This window comes from Mirounga angustirostris, unplaced genomic scaffold (genome assembly GCF_029215605.1).
Source record: "Mirounga angustirostris isolate CCGP_5_RB_7025 unplaced genomic scaffold, mMirAng1.0.hap1 SCAF_4, whole genome shotgun sequence".
NCBI classification, from domain to species: Eukaryota; Metazoa; Chordata; class Mammalia; order Carnivora; family Phocidae; genus Mirounga; species Mirounga angustirostris.
Window position 1 is genome coordinate 67239587 of NW_026991712.1, and position 17429 is coordinate 67257015.

Consider the following 17429-nt stretch of genomic DNA (forward strand, 5'->3'; position numbering starts at 1 on the left):
TGATAGAAGAGGTTTTGGAAGGAAAGAAGATGAGTTCAGTTTGAAGTATGTTGCATTTTAGTTGAATATGGAAAATCCACAGAATGCCCAGTTAGTAGTTAGATAGGTGGACTTGATGTTGTAAGACCAAGGATATGTATATAGGTATGGATGTTATTCATATATGCACAAATATAGGACAGAGGTGTCAAATCCCAATTAAAATAAGACTGAAAATGAACCATTGAATTTATTGACAAATGTCATGAATGTGCCTGACAAACATGAGCCTTTGAGAACAATCTTAATGAAGGTGAATGTGGAAGCCAAAATATCACTAGTTGACAAATAGGAAGTGAGGAAGCAAAAGCAGTGAATGGAAGCTACTCTCTTAAGTAGCTGCTAAGTGGAGGGCAGATACCACTGAACAATGTTCACATAAAAAAAAATTTCCAGGGGTGCCTGGGTGGCTCAGTCGATTACGCATCTGCCTTCAGCTCAGGTCATGATCCCGGGGTCCTGGGATTGAGTTCCGCCCTGGGCTCCTTACTCAGAGAGGAGTCTGTTTCTCCTTCTCTCTCTGTCCTTCCCCCAACTTGTGCTCTCTCTCTTTCTCTCTCTCTCTCAAAAAAAAAAAAAAAAAAACCTTCTGTATGTTGCTTGAAAGAGCTGCATTTTTCGTATATGTAAAGCAAAATTCTACCAACTATGTATTATTGTCAAACTAGAATTAAACCACCAAACATAGGTCTGAGATTTATTAGGCTTTGTACATTTTGTTTTCCTTCCCTTGTTAGGAAAATCGGGTTGTTTACAATCACTGCAAATACTATTTGGCTTTTATTTTCATGTGTAATGTCAAGATTGGGTATAAGAGTCAGAGACAGAAAAAAAGAAGAGAAACCCAAGCATATTTCTCTTGGGTTTGGATCAGCTGAGGTTCTCCCTGAAGGTTGGAAGTAAGCTTATTAAAATGAAAGTGCCTGCTCTCTTTTAATTATTATCTCAAAATGTCAGATCACTGGCTTGAAGGCCTGACTAGCTGAGCATTAGCCCTTGAAACAGTCAAAAGGCACAGCGTAAGACAGTGAGTTCAAGTGTGATGAAATCTTCCTGTTCCATTGGATTCTAGTGATCAGAGCCGTGGTAGGTTAGGGCAGCTGTCCACGAGAAAGGTCAGCAGAATTGGGGTGCCAGTGTATTTCTACAGAGCCCATTATTAGCTTAGTGTGCAGGGATATTGCATACTAAATTTACACAGCGCAAGGTTTCTGATCATAGGTCTTTATTCTTTGTTAGTGAAACAATGGGCTGAATTTTGCATCCAGTGTTGACCTGATGCTGTAAATCTGTAAGTTGATAAGCTAAGAAATTTGTCAAATCTATGATAATTATTTTTCAGTGTACAGTGATTCTAATTCATTGGTCACCTTGTTGAGTGGGCCATACCAAGCTATGACAGCTATGTACTGATAAGATAATTAGGTAAAAATTCTTTGATCATTTGAGTTCAAATAAGGGAAGTGATCTAAAATATTTTAAAACTATTTTCAATATAATTAGTCGAATTAGCATCTAAATCATATGTTATTAGGCTTTTTATTTAGTAAACTCATCTAGTACACATCATTAAAGTGGCATTTACTGTCTCTATTTAGCTAGCAATTTTTTTCCCAAGTAATATGGGATGAAGCCATAGTATAGGAGTTAAGAGCTTAGGATCTAGAGTCAGCCAAGCCAGGTTAGAATTTCAGTTCTACTATTAATAGCTGGGTAATTTTGAGTCAACTATTGCTTTCCTCTGTGTCTCAGCATCCTCATCTATAAAAAGATGATAGAAATGGTACTTCTTGCCTTGAGATATGAGGACTAAAGGATAACTCAAACCATCTATAATAAGCATTCAGTAAGTTTTCCTGGTTCTGACTTTGATATTTACTGCATGCTCTGATCCCCAACAGTTCATGAATAAGTTACGGGGCATATCTCACAGGTTGACCTGGGGGAGCAAGCAAAATGGCCATAGCCTCTGAAAGAAGGAGCCGGGCAGCTTAGCCCTGGGAGGGCCCACAGGAGGACCCAGTCTGCCTCTTCCTTCAGCCTCTGCCCACTCTCCCCAGCTGTGCGTCCAGATGTGGCTCCTCTGCAGTGACGGGGCTCACACTGGTGCAGGCTGGACTGCTTGTTGCCATATATACTCCTCTTGCTGAAGCTGCTGGGCCAGGCAGCTCCGAGATGCTAAAGCCCAATGTGCCTTGTGGCTGCTCCCACTTTTTGCTTCAGGCCAACCTACCCAGGGAACGACTTAGGTGCAAGTCAGAGTCACAAAGGCAGCTGTCTCCATCCACACTGTGCAGCTTTCCTATACCACTTGCTCCTCTTGTAGAAGGTCCTGGTTGTGACCATTAGGTACAAGTGACTGTCATGCTTAGTCATAGTACTAAAATGCTTGTTTTAAAAAAAGACACTAAGTGAGGGGCGCCTGGGTGGCTCAGTTGGTTAAGCAACTGCCTTCGGCTCAGGTCATGATCCTGGAGTCCCAGGATCAAGTCCCGCATCGGGCTCCCTGCTCAGCAGGGAGTCTGCCTCTCCCACTCCCGCTCCCCCCTCTTGTGCTCTGTCTCTAAAATAAATAAATAAAATCTTTAAAAAAAAAAAAAAAAGACACTAAGTTCACTTTTCTTGGCAGCCGCCATTAGCCCCCAAAGACCATGGTAAATCCTAGCTGTGTCGATGGGCTCCGGGAACTGCTCTGCAATCGGGCTGTCTGTTATGAGGCTGGTGTTGCTGGAGTACTTGCAGGTGAAGATCTTCTCTACCAGCTGGTTACAACTCAGTTTCCCAGCCTCAGAAGTCTGGGGATCAACAAGCCGGCCATAGTGTAGAGCTATGCCTAGCAGGGCAAAGATCCTGTACTCAAATGTATACTCAAAATCTGAGACACCTGTGGATTGCACAGTGACATCCAGACCTGTGGCCAGTTTAGGCAGCATCGTCATTGCATCATGCACAGTGTGCTGGAAATGAAGCTGAAGTCCCTCCGATTTCTGGGGATTGATGGACAGGAGGCAGTCTCCAAGATGGGCCATGAGCTTATCTAACATCTAGCTAAATAGAGACAGTAAATGCCACTTTAATGATGGGTACTAGATGAGTTTACTAAATAAAAAGCCTAATAACATATGATTTAGATGCTAATTCAACTAATTATATTGAAAATAGTTTTTAAAATATTTTAGATCACTTCCCTTATTTGAACTCAAATGATGTGTGTGTGTGTATATATACGTACATACTGTACACACACATGCATGTGTATATATATGCATATATGACATAGATATGGCATCTTTATATAAAATTATTACTTTGGGTTTTATTGGCTCTTACAGTGTGCTCAAAGTGCTCCTTTAAAGTAATGTTTTCAATGCTTTTTTTGATAATTGTCTAAAAAATGTTTAAATGCTGTTAGTTCACATAACTTATTTTGATTTCTAGCCTCATCATCTTTCACATTACCTTTAAAGTATAGTAAAATGAAAATATTTAACATTTGAGAGAGAGAATATAGAGAACATTTCATCTTCTGTTATAGAACCTAAAATACATGTGTGTGCATATATGTGTATATACAGACACATGTACATACAGACATATACACATGGATGTATATACATATAGAATACATATTTACACATATATGTATATATTTATGCATACATATGTATGCATGTATATGTGTGTATAAACACATTAACATTATAGGCATATTTTATGCTATATAAAATACATGTGCGTGTTTTTCCTTATATTTTAACAATGGAAATATATAAATTTTAAGATAATAAAATATAAAGAGACAAAATGACTTACTTAAAAGGTACTTATTATCTCGGACAATAATTTTCCCTTCTTCTAACAACTAACAGTAAAAGACTTCAAATCCATCTTGAGATGTCACATAGTTATATATGTGATTAACATATACTGGGTTTCTCATGAAAGAAAAATAACAGAATCTCTACAACATCTAATACTAGCTTCATAATGGGCTCAATTGAAGGAGATGTGAGAATTGGCAGTTCTGAATTTCACTGATACGAAGTTTGATTACTCCCCATATAGTTATATTTTACTATCAATTTTGATAGGAATGGTGGAAATGACTGTACTTATAAAAATATTGTCCAAAATTTATAATCAATTTCAACAAAAATTGTTTCCAAATGTACATGAGACCATCATCAACAGAATTTCGGTAGAGATAAAATACTTCCTCTGTGTGTGTGTGTGCGTTTTAATCCATTAGAAGATTTAGTCTGGTCTGCCTGACATAAGGGTGATAGGTTTCTATCTCTTAGTCTAATTAACACCTTTAATCTTTTTTAATGGTTAGGCCTTCTCTCTTTGGTTTTGAGGCATGCTAGAGATAAAAGCACGGGAGGATGGAGGTTAATCCTTCCTGTAGTTTATTTCTTAATTTCTGCCACAGGGATTCCCTTTCTATCGTGGCTATTTATTCAGGAACCCTGATGATATACTTTGAGTAAGAGACAACAGATAGTTGGTTTAGAACTATCATTGAATATTACTTAGATATCAAATTACAGGGGCTGTAATTCATAGCTGTTAAATGAACACAACTCCAAATTCTTCTATGTCTTTTTATTATTATGCCTAAGAAATGAACCACATTAGTGTTTTTAGGATTGATATTGAAACCAGCTAGCACCATACCTTGAATTATTCTAGCAAAATGGTAACAACGGTGGCAAACAACCCCAGATTTAGTGAATCAAGGGTGTTATAGATGAATACTAGCGTATTGATGATGGCTTCCTTTTTCTCACTAAAATGAAGAATATTGAATTTCCTGGTGTTGATAATAGAAATATGTTAATTAAAATTTGGCAATCGATAAATTATAGAGATTTGATTTTTCATTTTAAAATTAGGATTTTTTATGGTTAATATGTCTTACATGAGGTAAGATGTTTTGACCATTTGCCCCAGAAGCCTTAACATTTTTTTAAAATAATTTATTTATTTATTTGAGAAAGGGAGAGAGAGCACAAGCAGGTGGAGGGTCTGAGGGAGAGGGAGAAACACATTTCCCGCTGAGCAGGGAGCTGGACTTGGTCCCAAGACCCTGGGACCATGACCTGAGCTGAAGGCCACCACTTAACTGACTGAGCCACCCAGGTGCCCCGCCCTAACATATTTGTAAGCTGGACTTGGTCCCAAGACCCTGGGACCATGACCTGAGCTGAAGGCCACCGCTTAACTGACTGAGCCACCCAGGTGCCCCGCCCTAACATATTTGTAAGACAAATTTTTTTTTTTCAGAATTTTTGAAAATATACTGAGATTTTATTTGTAAAAATGTTCTCTTTTTCAAAATTCTCCATTTGGAATTTTAAGCAAACTTAAATTTTTAAGTATTTTGAAATTAATAAAACCTCTTCAATAGACTTGTATGACTTGAGATTTCAGCTCAAATATTATATATTTGATATATGTATATTTATATATCTTCAACCAATTTTGCTTTAATTGAACCAATATGCCATCTCTTCAGAATTGTAACTGAGGAAGAACTTTTCAAAATGGACTTGTTTTCTTTAAAAAAGAAAAACAAATTAAAATATTCTCAATTTGACAAGAGTTATTAAAGTAAACGTTCCTGCATTTTACATACACATGCTCACACACACACACACACATTCTAAAGATCTCTAAATAATTTTAGGTAGAAAAACTCAGGAGTCAAGGATGCTAATTAAATATTTTAAAATGGGACAAATTCCCTGGAGAAGGTACAATTATAGGTAACTTATAAATTAAAGCACTTTCAGAATTCTCTATTATGAGCTTTTTAGAATGTTTGGTAAAATATATGTGGGGAACACACTTGCAAAGAAAAATATAATAAACAGCTCTACCTTTACTTCCTGCTATGGGCACTGCTTTTATTCTGCATATATAACTACATAAGGTAAAATATATTGGTCTAAAAGAGATTTATTTCCTTTCTGAAATACTTTCTTTAGTGATTTGTGAAGGGAAAAAAAGAATAATGAATAATATAACAGCAGTCTAATGAATTTGAATATTACCTGCTTTGTGTCTTCATAAACCTAACTTCCCTGGTACAAATAGATGATTATTATTTATTCTAACTTTTTTTACATTTTATTTTTGGACTATGCAACTTTCATGTGCTTATTGAGGAAAATCTAAGTACAAAACACATTTTTTTCTGTCCTGCCTCCTCTCCTCCCATTCCATTTACTAGCTACTTGTTCTTGACCAGAATAATAATTGACCTAGAATAACTGTTGAATTCCACATCTTTAACTGAAAAATGAAGATAATGTCTGCTTGAGAGAGAGAGAGAGAGAGAGAGAGTGTGAAAACCAAATATGTTTACAAAGTTCCTAACACACAGACTGCACTCAACAAATATTAAGGATGCCTTCTCCTTTGAGAGGGTTCCCATCTTGTAAGCAGCTTCCCATTACACAACTGAGTGGTGGTAGTTAAATGGATGTAAGATGTCATCTTTTGCAAAGCCAGAAAATCATGATTCAAATAAGTATTACCTCTCCCAGGGAAGATTGTCTTTGTTCTCTTTTTTTTCCTTTCCTTCATTCTCTTTAAGTGTCTGAACCAAACACTTTGCTATCTTTCCAGCTTCTTTTCCTTTTCTTTTACAGTCATTGGCTTATAGCAACTACACCCAGTTCATCTGCAATAGAAATCAGAAACCACAGCACATGTTAAGTCTGTACAGAGATTAGACAGTGCAGTTGGAAGTGTTGGAGTGATGTGGGCCACCCACTAGAATGAAATCCTGTGCTCCACCCCTTAGCTCTACCCCTCACTGTCCTGTCAGGAGCCTGAAGACCTGGCCTGGCCCCTGGCTTTGTTTCCCTTTGGATATCTGCTCCCAGGCCATCTTCATGGGCCAGAGTGGTCATACACATTCAGAAAAGTCCCACTGTTGGGGTTTAATGCTTTGCTCTCTGGTCTTGAAATCCTTAAGAATTTTATCTGTAAATTTACATCTTGTGAGTGAAGTGATCTAGGACAGTGGAGCATGTGGCCAGGACTTGGAGCCTGGCTCACACCCTGTCCTCCTCCTCAGGATGGGTTCTCAGGCAAGCTCCCAACTCCCTGTCCTCTGCTCCCTCATGCCCTGGGCCCTCCTCCCATCCCTGCCCCATGACTGCTGATGCCCTCTGCCTGGGGTGGCCACCCATGTGAGACATTCATTTCTCCATCCCCCTTTGACCTCTGTGGGGCCTGGGCAAGGACCTGGGGTGGGTTGGAGTCAGGGGCACATGCCCAGTGGTGTTTCAGGGCAGGGAATGGCAGCAGTACCCCTGTCCCGGTAGGCAACTCAGTCGTATTGATCCTGTCACCCATCCAATGGGGTCCAGGAGTACAGGGTGTTCAGGTACAGGAGCTCCAATCTCTAGGGAGGGATGCTGGCAGGTCCACTGTGTGTTGGGCATCAGTGGTGGGAAGGGGAGGTTGACTTCCCTATACGCCCAGGTCTGTGGGTCTACCAGGTGGCTTTACGTAGGCGTCCTGGCTGTGGTAGCTGGCAGACCCTTGCAAGTGGGGTCCCTGGGCTCCTGCAAGAGTCTGCACTTTCTGGGTAAGTATTTCCATGGTGAGTGAGGGTATCATTAAATAGTAAATAAATGCAACATGACAGGTCAATAAAGAAACCGCAGAGAAAGGAACAAGTTTTATATTTTATTACCTCTAATGACACTTTTATCCTTTTTATTTTTAACAAGGGACCCTGCATTTTCATTTTTTGCTCAGCTACAATTATATAATAAGTCCTGCCTGTTGGTTTGTTCTCTGAATCTTCCGAATTGGTTACCAAAGACTGTACTCACCTTCCCTCCCTGTTCTGTCTTTCAATCCAACCAGCTACTTTGAACTCTAGCCAAAGAGAGTTGGTCTGCTGAGGGACAGGGGCACCCACATTGTCCTTTAACTTCACATGCCCTACTGGTGCCTGAGTATTTGTTCCCTAAGAAACAGTGTCTTGAGTGAAATGTTAACTCCAAAATTTATGGTAATCGTGCTAAGGGGTCTTTAAAAGGATATTGAAAATATTCACACATATTCCTAACATTGACCCTACTCTGCTATTCCTTAATGTTTGTTATTTAGTATTTTTCCATTTAATCAATATTTCTTGATTGCTTACTAAACACCATCCACTCCACCAAGTACTGGGGATACATTCATTTATTCAACAGATATTTATTGAATGTTTACTAGACTCTGTGCTCTAATCTAGAGATTAAGGATATAATGGTAAACAAGAGAGCCAAGATATTTGCTCTCATGGAGTTTATATGTTAGTGGAATGAGGGGCAGTAAACAGACAATAAACAACTAAATAAATGAAGTCCAACTTTTGTAAAGTTTAACAATATTTAGAAGTTCCTGAAATTGTTTGAATTTTTAAATTACCTTTATAGAACAATGCATGCACGCACACACACACACACACACACACACACCTGTTCTTTTAGTTACTAGAAATATGGATTGATTTTTCTAGCATAGGAATTATTTTTTCTAGGTATCCTATATTATCAATAACCAATGGAAGTTAGTGATAGATATAATCAGTAAGTCCCATGTGCCTAAAGGAACATAGGTTAAGGAAGACTAAAAGGCTTGAGTAAATTATGAAAAAGCATAGATATTAGGCAAAGATTTTTTTTTTTTTTTTTTGGTAGAACTAGGTTTTATGAAGCTATGCCTTAAGTACAGCCTCTGGGGCTTGCCCATGGTGCTCTTGATCTTCTGCCAATTCTTCTGGAGCAATGACACCAGGAAATTGACTAAGTGGATGTTGTACACATCATCTGTTATCTTCATGTGACCAATGACCACTGCCAGATACAGCACCTTCTTCATCTGTAATTTGATCATGGACTTCACGTCATCCATTTTGGCCATCATGTTCCCATTGTACATCAGCAAGGAAGGGAACTTGCCAGCCTTCTTCAGGTCTGGGCCCGGATTCATGGGATCTGCTTGACCAGGGATCCTGAAGCCAAAAACTTCTTGGCCAGCTTCTTGACTAATTTTTTTTTTATTTTTGTTGAGTTTCTTCAGCGCCTCAATGTTCATGTGGGGAATAGCCACAGCCTTTGCCTCATCACAGTCCTGCTGTCCCCCCAAACACATATGGAGAACTTGGGGCGAGAAGTGGACTTAAGCCTGACAGTTTCTGAGAAGTGTTTGTCTGTCTGAGGGTCATAGTTCTTCAAGCTGATCTGCAGCTCCACCATCTGCAAAAACTTCCTGTGAGCCTCTTACAGGTGTCATGGGAGACTTTGCTGCTCATGGTGCCTCGTGCTACAATAACCAGAAAAGAGTAGGCAAAGAATTTTAGGCATTAGTTTGTAGATTATATAAGACACTAAAGATCTGGGGAGACATGATTGGAAATGAGACTTTTTAAAAGATTAACATAGTGTTAATCTATTTGGTGGTGTGGCTCACACAGAAAGTAAAGGTGAGGGATCAATTATGATGTTCTGGAAAACAACACAATTTTGTGAAGGGACAAAAGTCTGAATTAGGATGAGGACATTTGGATTAGACATGAAATGTGGATTGGCATGATTTGGAATGGGTGCTATGGAAGACAGAAGAATCAAACATGACTGAGGTATTTACCCTAAGTGATAAAGAGAAGAATGGAAACTTTCACAGAATCAAAAATAGGTGATGAATTTAGAAAAATGAACAACAGCAGCAACTAACTAAAAAGCAACATGTATCCACAGCATACCACCACCCAATGTTGTTAAAAGCTGGAACCCACCATTCTCCCTCTTCACTAGCTCCTTGACTGTGTCAACTCAAACCTTGACAATGTGGCTGACAGTCCCATTTGCCCTTAGAGGCCAAATAGCATTCACTGTCATTGCAAATAACAGCATTTCCTCAGTGAAGGTTGAACTAAATTACTTTAACAAGCCTAAATTAAAAATCAAACATGTTGATGCATTTAATGTGAGGCACAGAGGACACAAAAGATCATCAAAAATGAGTGGCAATATTGATTGTCATAAACAACCTTTCATGGAACAAAATAGATTCAGTGCTGACCCCTTGAAATGCAGTTACCCTATTTCTAGTATATTTACTTATAGGTTATGTAATTTAGGAGAATTATTTATTTTTTACTTTTAATGTGTTATCTTAACCTTTCTTACCTCACCACAATCTATTTTTCTCATAAATGAGGATAATGGTGATAATAGTAATTCCATATTAAAGCTTAGAATTGTATGAAAGTCTTTCATTCTTTTATATTAAATGTGTAAGATAGATAAAATATATCTAATTATACCTGCTTTGCAGAAAAAAATCTTATGGATTTTAAAGATATTCTGACAAATAATATGGATATTATGAAGCAGTAAAATTTTTATTGACTCTTCTGAACTTTTACTTTATTTTCATCCATTTTCTAATGGAAGTATGTGCCCTACCTGAGCCTTACTACTTTGGAAGTTTGAATTCTGTAAAATAGCAGAGGATGGTCTTTTAATTTGGTTGTGTTATAAAATGTTGGAAAACATCATGAGCTTATTTGAAATTTGTTTAGATTAAATCTTTACAGAATTTTTTGATTAAATATTACAATTCATATCTAAGAAAACTTGAGATGAAGTTAAAAAATTTCTGGCAGAAATTCTGGGCATTAATATGATAATTCATTGTTGAAAATTTGGTTATCTTCTTTTACTAATTTAGAAAAAAATATTTTTTAATATTTATTCTTTATCTTCATGGATACTTTCACCAAATCCTAGAATAACATGTCAAACCATGGAAAATATTGCTCCAAGAGCTTAAATATAAACAAGTACAACTTGGTTTCTATAAATTTATGATTGATCCAGCCATATTACAGTATTATAAGAAGTTAGAAGTATTTTTGGAATAAATGCATAAGTCCTTTATCTGCTTAATTACTATAAAGTATGGTAATCATGCTTTCCTGCCTAATATCTGTTATCAGAATTGCAATACTGGATAGGATATGACATGGATATGAAGCAGATTAAGAGTTCTTATTTTTTTCTTACTGTATATTCAGAATGTAATTCAGCCCTGACATACAATATTGCATGAATCATGCTCCCATTCTTCAACCTAATATCCCAATAAATCCATAGTAATGTCTCCAGACATTTCTGCCAACCCTGCAACAAATATATCCCATCTTTAGCCCATTCGTTACTCCTACCCAAGTTTTCTCTCTAACACATAGATTTGATTATATCCCTCCTATGCTTCACAGCTCTGTCTATAGAGTAAAACTCCTTTTTGTGTTATTCAAAGTCCTTCAGAATCTGGCTGTCGTAAACATTTTATTCTCTCAATAAATAATTACAAAATCCTTGCTCATTGTAGAACATTAGCAGGGGTTTCTGAGGACAGGGGAGGAGAAGACTGGTCTCCGCTCTCATGTAGCACATAGCAAACAAGCAATTACAATCCAGTGTGGTCAGTGATTCATCTTTGCGCATGTGTAAAGATCAGCTCAAATTGGAGTAGTGTCTGAGACTTGTTTAATGGCTAGTTCATCAGATAGAAAAGAAGTAAAAGGATTTTCTGGAAAAGGAAAATGACTTAAACAAAGTCTCAAAGGTGTTACCAAATGTAATATGCTCCACGAAAGGCAACTAGTTCCCTACACCGATGCATAGGGTTTCAGGAGAGTCTTGGACAGGTAAGATGTTGGAAGCAATGACAAGTAGCTTTCTGTTCAAAGGGATGTGGTCTTTATCAACCTATAGAAGGAATCATTAAAGGGTTTTTGAAAAGGTGCATGAAAGATTATCTGTGGGGAAATAGAACAAAGGAGAGCATACAGAATAAAGCGAGGATCCGTGCAGAGGAGAGCAGGTAGTTGAGCTAGAAGGAGGCAGCTGACAGGATATGAAGGCAGGGCAGACCGGTGAAATTAATAAAAGCAGCATTGTCATAATTTCATGATGAAATGGATAGAGAGGAAAAGGAGGAATGCAAGATGACCTCTATGTTTCCAGTTTGTGCAAATGGCAAAATGTTGTCTAACACTCCCAGAATGCAGAAGTAGGAGACAATCTGAATCAAAGTAGGGCAAAGAAGAGACAAAAAGTTTGGTTTGGATCCTGTTGAGTCTGAAATCCCATTAGGGATCTGAGTGGAAATGTTGTACTGTAGGCAGTTGGGTAGAGATGCCTCTAGTTCAGGAGATAATTGTGAACTCAGCTATTGCTCTGGGAATCACTGGGAAGCAGCTGAATAGGGGCAAAAAGTGGCCAGTGATTGTTCAAAAGTCCATACTCAAGACAAACTTTTTCCGGGTCAAATTTATAGGTAAATTTGGTGTACCCTTTATCTACTCCTAATTTTCTCTCTTTCTTTTTCTTTTTATAAAAGGCTCAATGAATTTACTCACTTTTCCTTTTAGACACATTCTCCACTGGCAAATATATTCCTGCTACTACATGATGCATCAGTGAAGTTTATAGTTATTGGGTTAAAAAAATTCTTATGGTAAGGTATTACCCTTACTTTTCTAAGCGATGGTATGTTTTTGTTCTTGTTTAATTAATTAGGCACCCATCCTATGATTATGTTTTCCATTTGAGTTGCAGTATACACTGAAGGTATACTAATTTTGCAGAACTTACCATACCTTCAATACACTGAAGCCCTCAATTTTTCATTACCTAAAGTGAGAAATTTAATTCAAAGGCATTTACGTTTTACTTGGATAATCTGCCTGAATTTTTGTATGTGTTTCTTGTTACTATAGATTTATTCTTTATTCCTCCCCTTAATGTCCACTATCGTATATTAGTCTCTATTTAACCCACTTCCACAATTGCTTTAGTTCATTTGCTTGAATGTCCTAAATCATCCACAATGTAAAAAGAGAAAAATTACAAGGGATGGAGGCAAAACTGATAAAAAAAAAATAAATAGCTAACTGTATATAAAATTCTAGTTCATAAAAGCTAAAATTGTGGTAAGTTGTTCTAAGGACATAGAAAAAAATTTAAATTTCACTGGTATTCAATGAACAACAGAAAATCAACATTTTCTAAAGATAAAGAAAATTCTGATAAATATTAAAGATAAAGAAAATTCTGATAAATATTCTAATGTTTTGCACAAAGACAATGTCATAAATAATAACATTATAAAAATAGTATCCAAATACAAGGAACCAAAAATGTGAGCTATATAACTGTAAGTAGAGGAAACTGTATTTCTTCCTTCCCTAATAAATCAGACAAATAAGGAAACACTTCAGTGTTTCCTACATATAACTTTTCTTTTAGCCGTGGATCAAAATGTTACTCCAGTTCTATATCCTTAAGTAAAAGAGCAGTTTCAGGCTTATGGATAAACTGAACAAAAAGTACAGAAACCTAACACTGTGGCGACAGATGATAATTTCATTGAGTTTTAATTCTTCCCTAAGACCTACTGGAAGGACTTGTATAGGCATCAATATCAAGAGGATTTGGGGCATTGTAGGGCTTTGCTCTTCTTGTGCTTGATTTGCCCATCGTAAAAGAATGCAACTCCCTGAACTTACAGTTAACCAGTTTAAAGAACAAGGCAGAGAGAGAAACAACTTATATAGGACCTCCCTCTGCAAAATGAGAGCATATCCCTGTATGACAGAAATGACTAGATTCAGGGAAATCGGACTAAACTTGACTCTTACACTTACCCTAAATCCTTTATATGTGTGATGATTATTTGCCTTTCAGAATTTATTTTGAATTTTTAGGGCAGAGAAATTATTCTGTGTGATAATGTAATGATGATACATTACATTATTCATTTGTCAAAACCCACAGAATGTACAACACAAAGAGTGAACAGTAATGTAAACTCTAGAATTTAGTTAATAATAGTGTGCCAATATTGGCTCATCAATTATAAGAAATGTACCATACTAATGCAAGGCTTTCATAATAGAAACATGTGAGGGAGGAGAGAGCTATATTGGAATTCTGTAGTTTTTGCTCAGTTTATCTGTAAACTGAAAACTGATCTTTTGAAAAAGTCTATTAATTAAAAAAAATCAAATTGCTCTCTGTAAAAATCCAAACTCAGAAAAATAGAAGGAAAAAATTACCTAAAATCTTACAACTCAGAGATAACTACTCTTAAGATTTTCTGGTGATCATTGTTCATTCTCTGTTTCTGTCTCTCTTTCTCCCTCCCTGTTTCTCTCCCTCCTTTTCCTTGTCCTCTCCCATTCCTTGTTTCCCTTTTCCCCTTGTATTTTATTGTTTTTCAGAATTCAAGTTAGAAACATAGATTGGTTTATTCTGCCTCCGCATGGGTTTTATTCCTGGCTCTGCTTCTAAAAAATGTGTGGACTTAGGCAGTTCATCTACCCATTTGTGCTTCAGTTTCCTCTTTTATAAAATAGGAACAATTGCAGTTTTTACCTCATTGGATTGTTGAGAGGATCGGACGTAACAATACTTGGTTAAGAGCTGATCTCACTGCCTGGTGCATAATGAATACTATGCTACTTCTCTTACTCCTCCTTCATATTCTTATTCTTAATACAGTGTTATTCCATGTCAATGAAATGGAATGAATATCATCATTTTTAAGGCGGCCAATGCCATCAATACTTTTATCAATCCCCTTTTGATGAACACTGAGTTTATTTCTATGGGGGAGGGAACATGGATGGCTTTTATATTATGCTGTAGTAAATATTCTCATCCATGAATCTTTATTGATTTATTATCTCCTTAGAACAAATTCCTATTTATGGAATTGCTGGACTCCCAGTTACTTTTAGGCTCAATTACCTTTATGTAGTGTATTTGGATCTCCATGAACTTTCACTTACCTGCTTCTCCAGCCTCACCTCTTAGCCGCTGCTTCCATCCCTCCTTCACCTTCCAATTATATTGGGACACTTGCAGGTCCTCCAATGCACTATACCCTTTTTCTTCTTTGGGTGTCAACGTCTAGTGCGTTGGGGTCCCTGGGTAAGGGTCTACGAAATCACCAGGACACAGGGGATGCAGAGCAAAGGCAGCACTTGCAACTGCATACTGCCGTTTATTTCTCACGTAGCTATATACTCGCAGAGATCAGATAAACATAACAATGTATACTTAAAGTATCAAGCCAACATCCGTGAAGTGAAATATACACGAAATTCAATAAGAACAAAATACATCCTGTTTATGCTTGCAGAATAAAGAATTCTCTTAGCCATCCTTCCTTTGGAGACAACATGTTCTTTGTCTTTAGAAAGAACACTTCTGTTTAGAAAGATACACTTTAAGCTAGGCAAGAGCCACTTCCTGCTGATCCAGGCATTTAGGCCTTGCAACATGAGGTAAGGGGAAGAGAACATTTTCTCCTCCTGGCCCAGGCCTGCCTGGCCGTCCTTAACCTCAGTGCAGTCCTCAAATGATCTGGGCCTGCAAGGGGCCTACAAGCCTACACCATCTCAATTCCCTCCTTTTTCTTTTGTTTTAATAAAAGTGCCCTCCAAAGGATGGCCATAGAATTCTGGGAAAGCTTTAGATAGCAAAAATGCAACAGCATAAAGCATAAGATAACAATCAACAATACAAATCCCATTCCTCCAGCAGTATGCCCCAAACTCTGAATAATACCTTTTGGATCTAGTCCCTCAAGTTGCTTAAGAAGTAAATTGGCCAACGTAGCGGCATCTGATACAGTAAGCAAGGCACACATAGCCAAAAATAAATTTTCAGGCGTACAAGCCTTCCCCGTTCGCTGCAGGATTTTTTTTGCCCCTCCCCACTAAGCTTTTTAATTTGCCCCCAAGTCGGCAAAGCAGTAGCAAATATCTGCCGACGGCGACGTCGTCCTCCCAAATTCAGATGTGCCATGGCCTGTAACGGAAGTTCATCTTGGTCTGGATTCCCCATCCGTCGCCTGGTGGGATACGGTGCCGTTCAAATTGGCCCTCGACCGGATCCATCGTGCGGGGAGCCAGAAACAGGTCCGTCCATCCTCTGTGGAGACATAAGCATAACCCTTCCCCCTGTAAAGTAATAGCCCCGGTTGCCAGTCTGCATCTGCAGTCGGTTTAAGCCATATATGTTCATTTAATGGAGGGGGAGCGACCTCTCCTTCTATAAACTGTTTCTCTGCACGGGAGAGGATATCTCCCTGCGGAAGATTCAAGAAATTTAATGCGAACAGAGCTTGTTGCAAAATAGAACGCGCATTAGATTGAGTGAATGCTAAAATATGGTCCTTTTTCCTCCTTTTTAATTTTTTAATTTGTAACTTTAAAGTATTATGCGCACGTTCTACAATGGCTTGCCCTTGAGGATTGTATTCAATGCCTGTTTTATGCATGATACCATATTGTTCACAGAAAGTTTGAAATTTTTTACTGCTATATGCAGGTCCATTATCTGTTTTAATAATAGATGGTAAGCCCATCACAGCAAAAGTTTCTAAGAGATGGGTGATAACATGTTGTGCAGTTTCGCCACTTTGTGCTGTGGCCCAAATAAATTGAGAATATGTATCTATTACCACATGTACATACATACAAAGTTCAGAAAACCACATCTGCCACTGCAGATATTCAGGCTCCTTTAAAAGAGCCCGACAGAGGACCCTCCAGTCCTCAGGAGAAAAATTGTTATAATGTCGAGCTAGACCATTAACTAGCTCCTTAACATAATGTGATTGTGGTCCATATAAAGACACTGCCTTTTTCAAGCGACCAATATCTTCTATACCTATTCCTTCATAATATGGTGCTTGTGCCACCCCCTGGATTGGGGGAGGCCTGATAACAGGAAAAGCAAAGACAGAATTACCTGTGCCACCCTCATCATCGCTATCCTCTAGCGCATCAAGCTCAGCTAAAGCAGCAGAAAGGAAAGGATTTTTAGAAGAAAGAGCTGGTGCAGACGGCAAAGGCGGAGCAGAGGGCTTTCTAGAGGGTTTCTTAGACTCCTCCGTCATAGCCATAACCTGCTGAAAAACCTTCCACACACGCTCCACCTCGGGATCCGACTTTACTTTCGGTTTTGGTTCTTCATTACCACACTCGCTAGGCTCACGGGATGGTGTAAGCTTAAAGGTATCTTTCTCTACCGCCCTTTTCTCATCCGTATCTAAAGGGAGGTCTTGTATAGAAGGAGCCATCTCCTTATGGAAGTCTTCGACCGTGCGGTCATCCTCCATCGCTTTAAGCACTGTAAAAATAATCGACCAAATAGACCAAAACCGCATGGGAATTTTTTCTCCCTGTCTCATTGCCTTCTCGACATTATGTCGAACTCGCCGCCAATTATCCATGTCTAAAGTTCCCTCCTCTGGAAACCAAGGATTCCATTCTCGAACCACCTTCAAGCACAGCT

The 17429-nt window shown here is 38.2% G+C and overlaps 2 pseudogenes; both read right to left on the bottom strand.

The window, feature by feature from the left end:
* Positions 1 to 1941: 1941 nt before the first annotated feature.
* LOC123860217 (ubiquitin carboxyl-terminal hydrolase MINDY-1-like) lies at positions 1942 to 3071 on the bottom strand (annotated as a pseudogene).
* A 1651-nt stretch (positions 3072 to 4722) lies between these two features.
* On the bottom strand, positions 4723 to 15974 carry LOC123860218 (large ribosomal subunit protein uL1-like; annotated as a pseudogene).
* Between the last annotated feature and the right edge of the window lie 1455 nt (positions 15975 to 17429).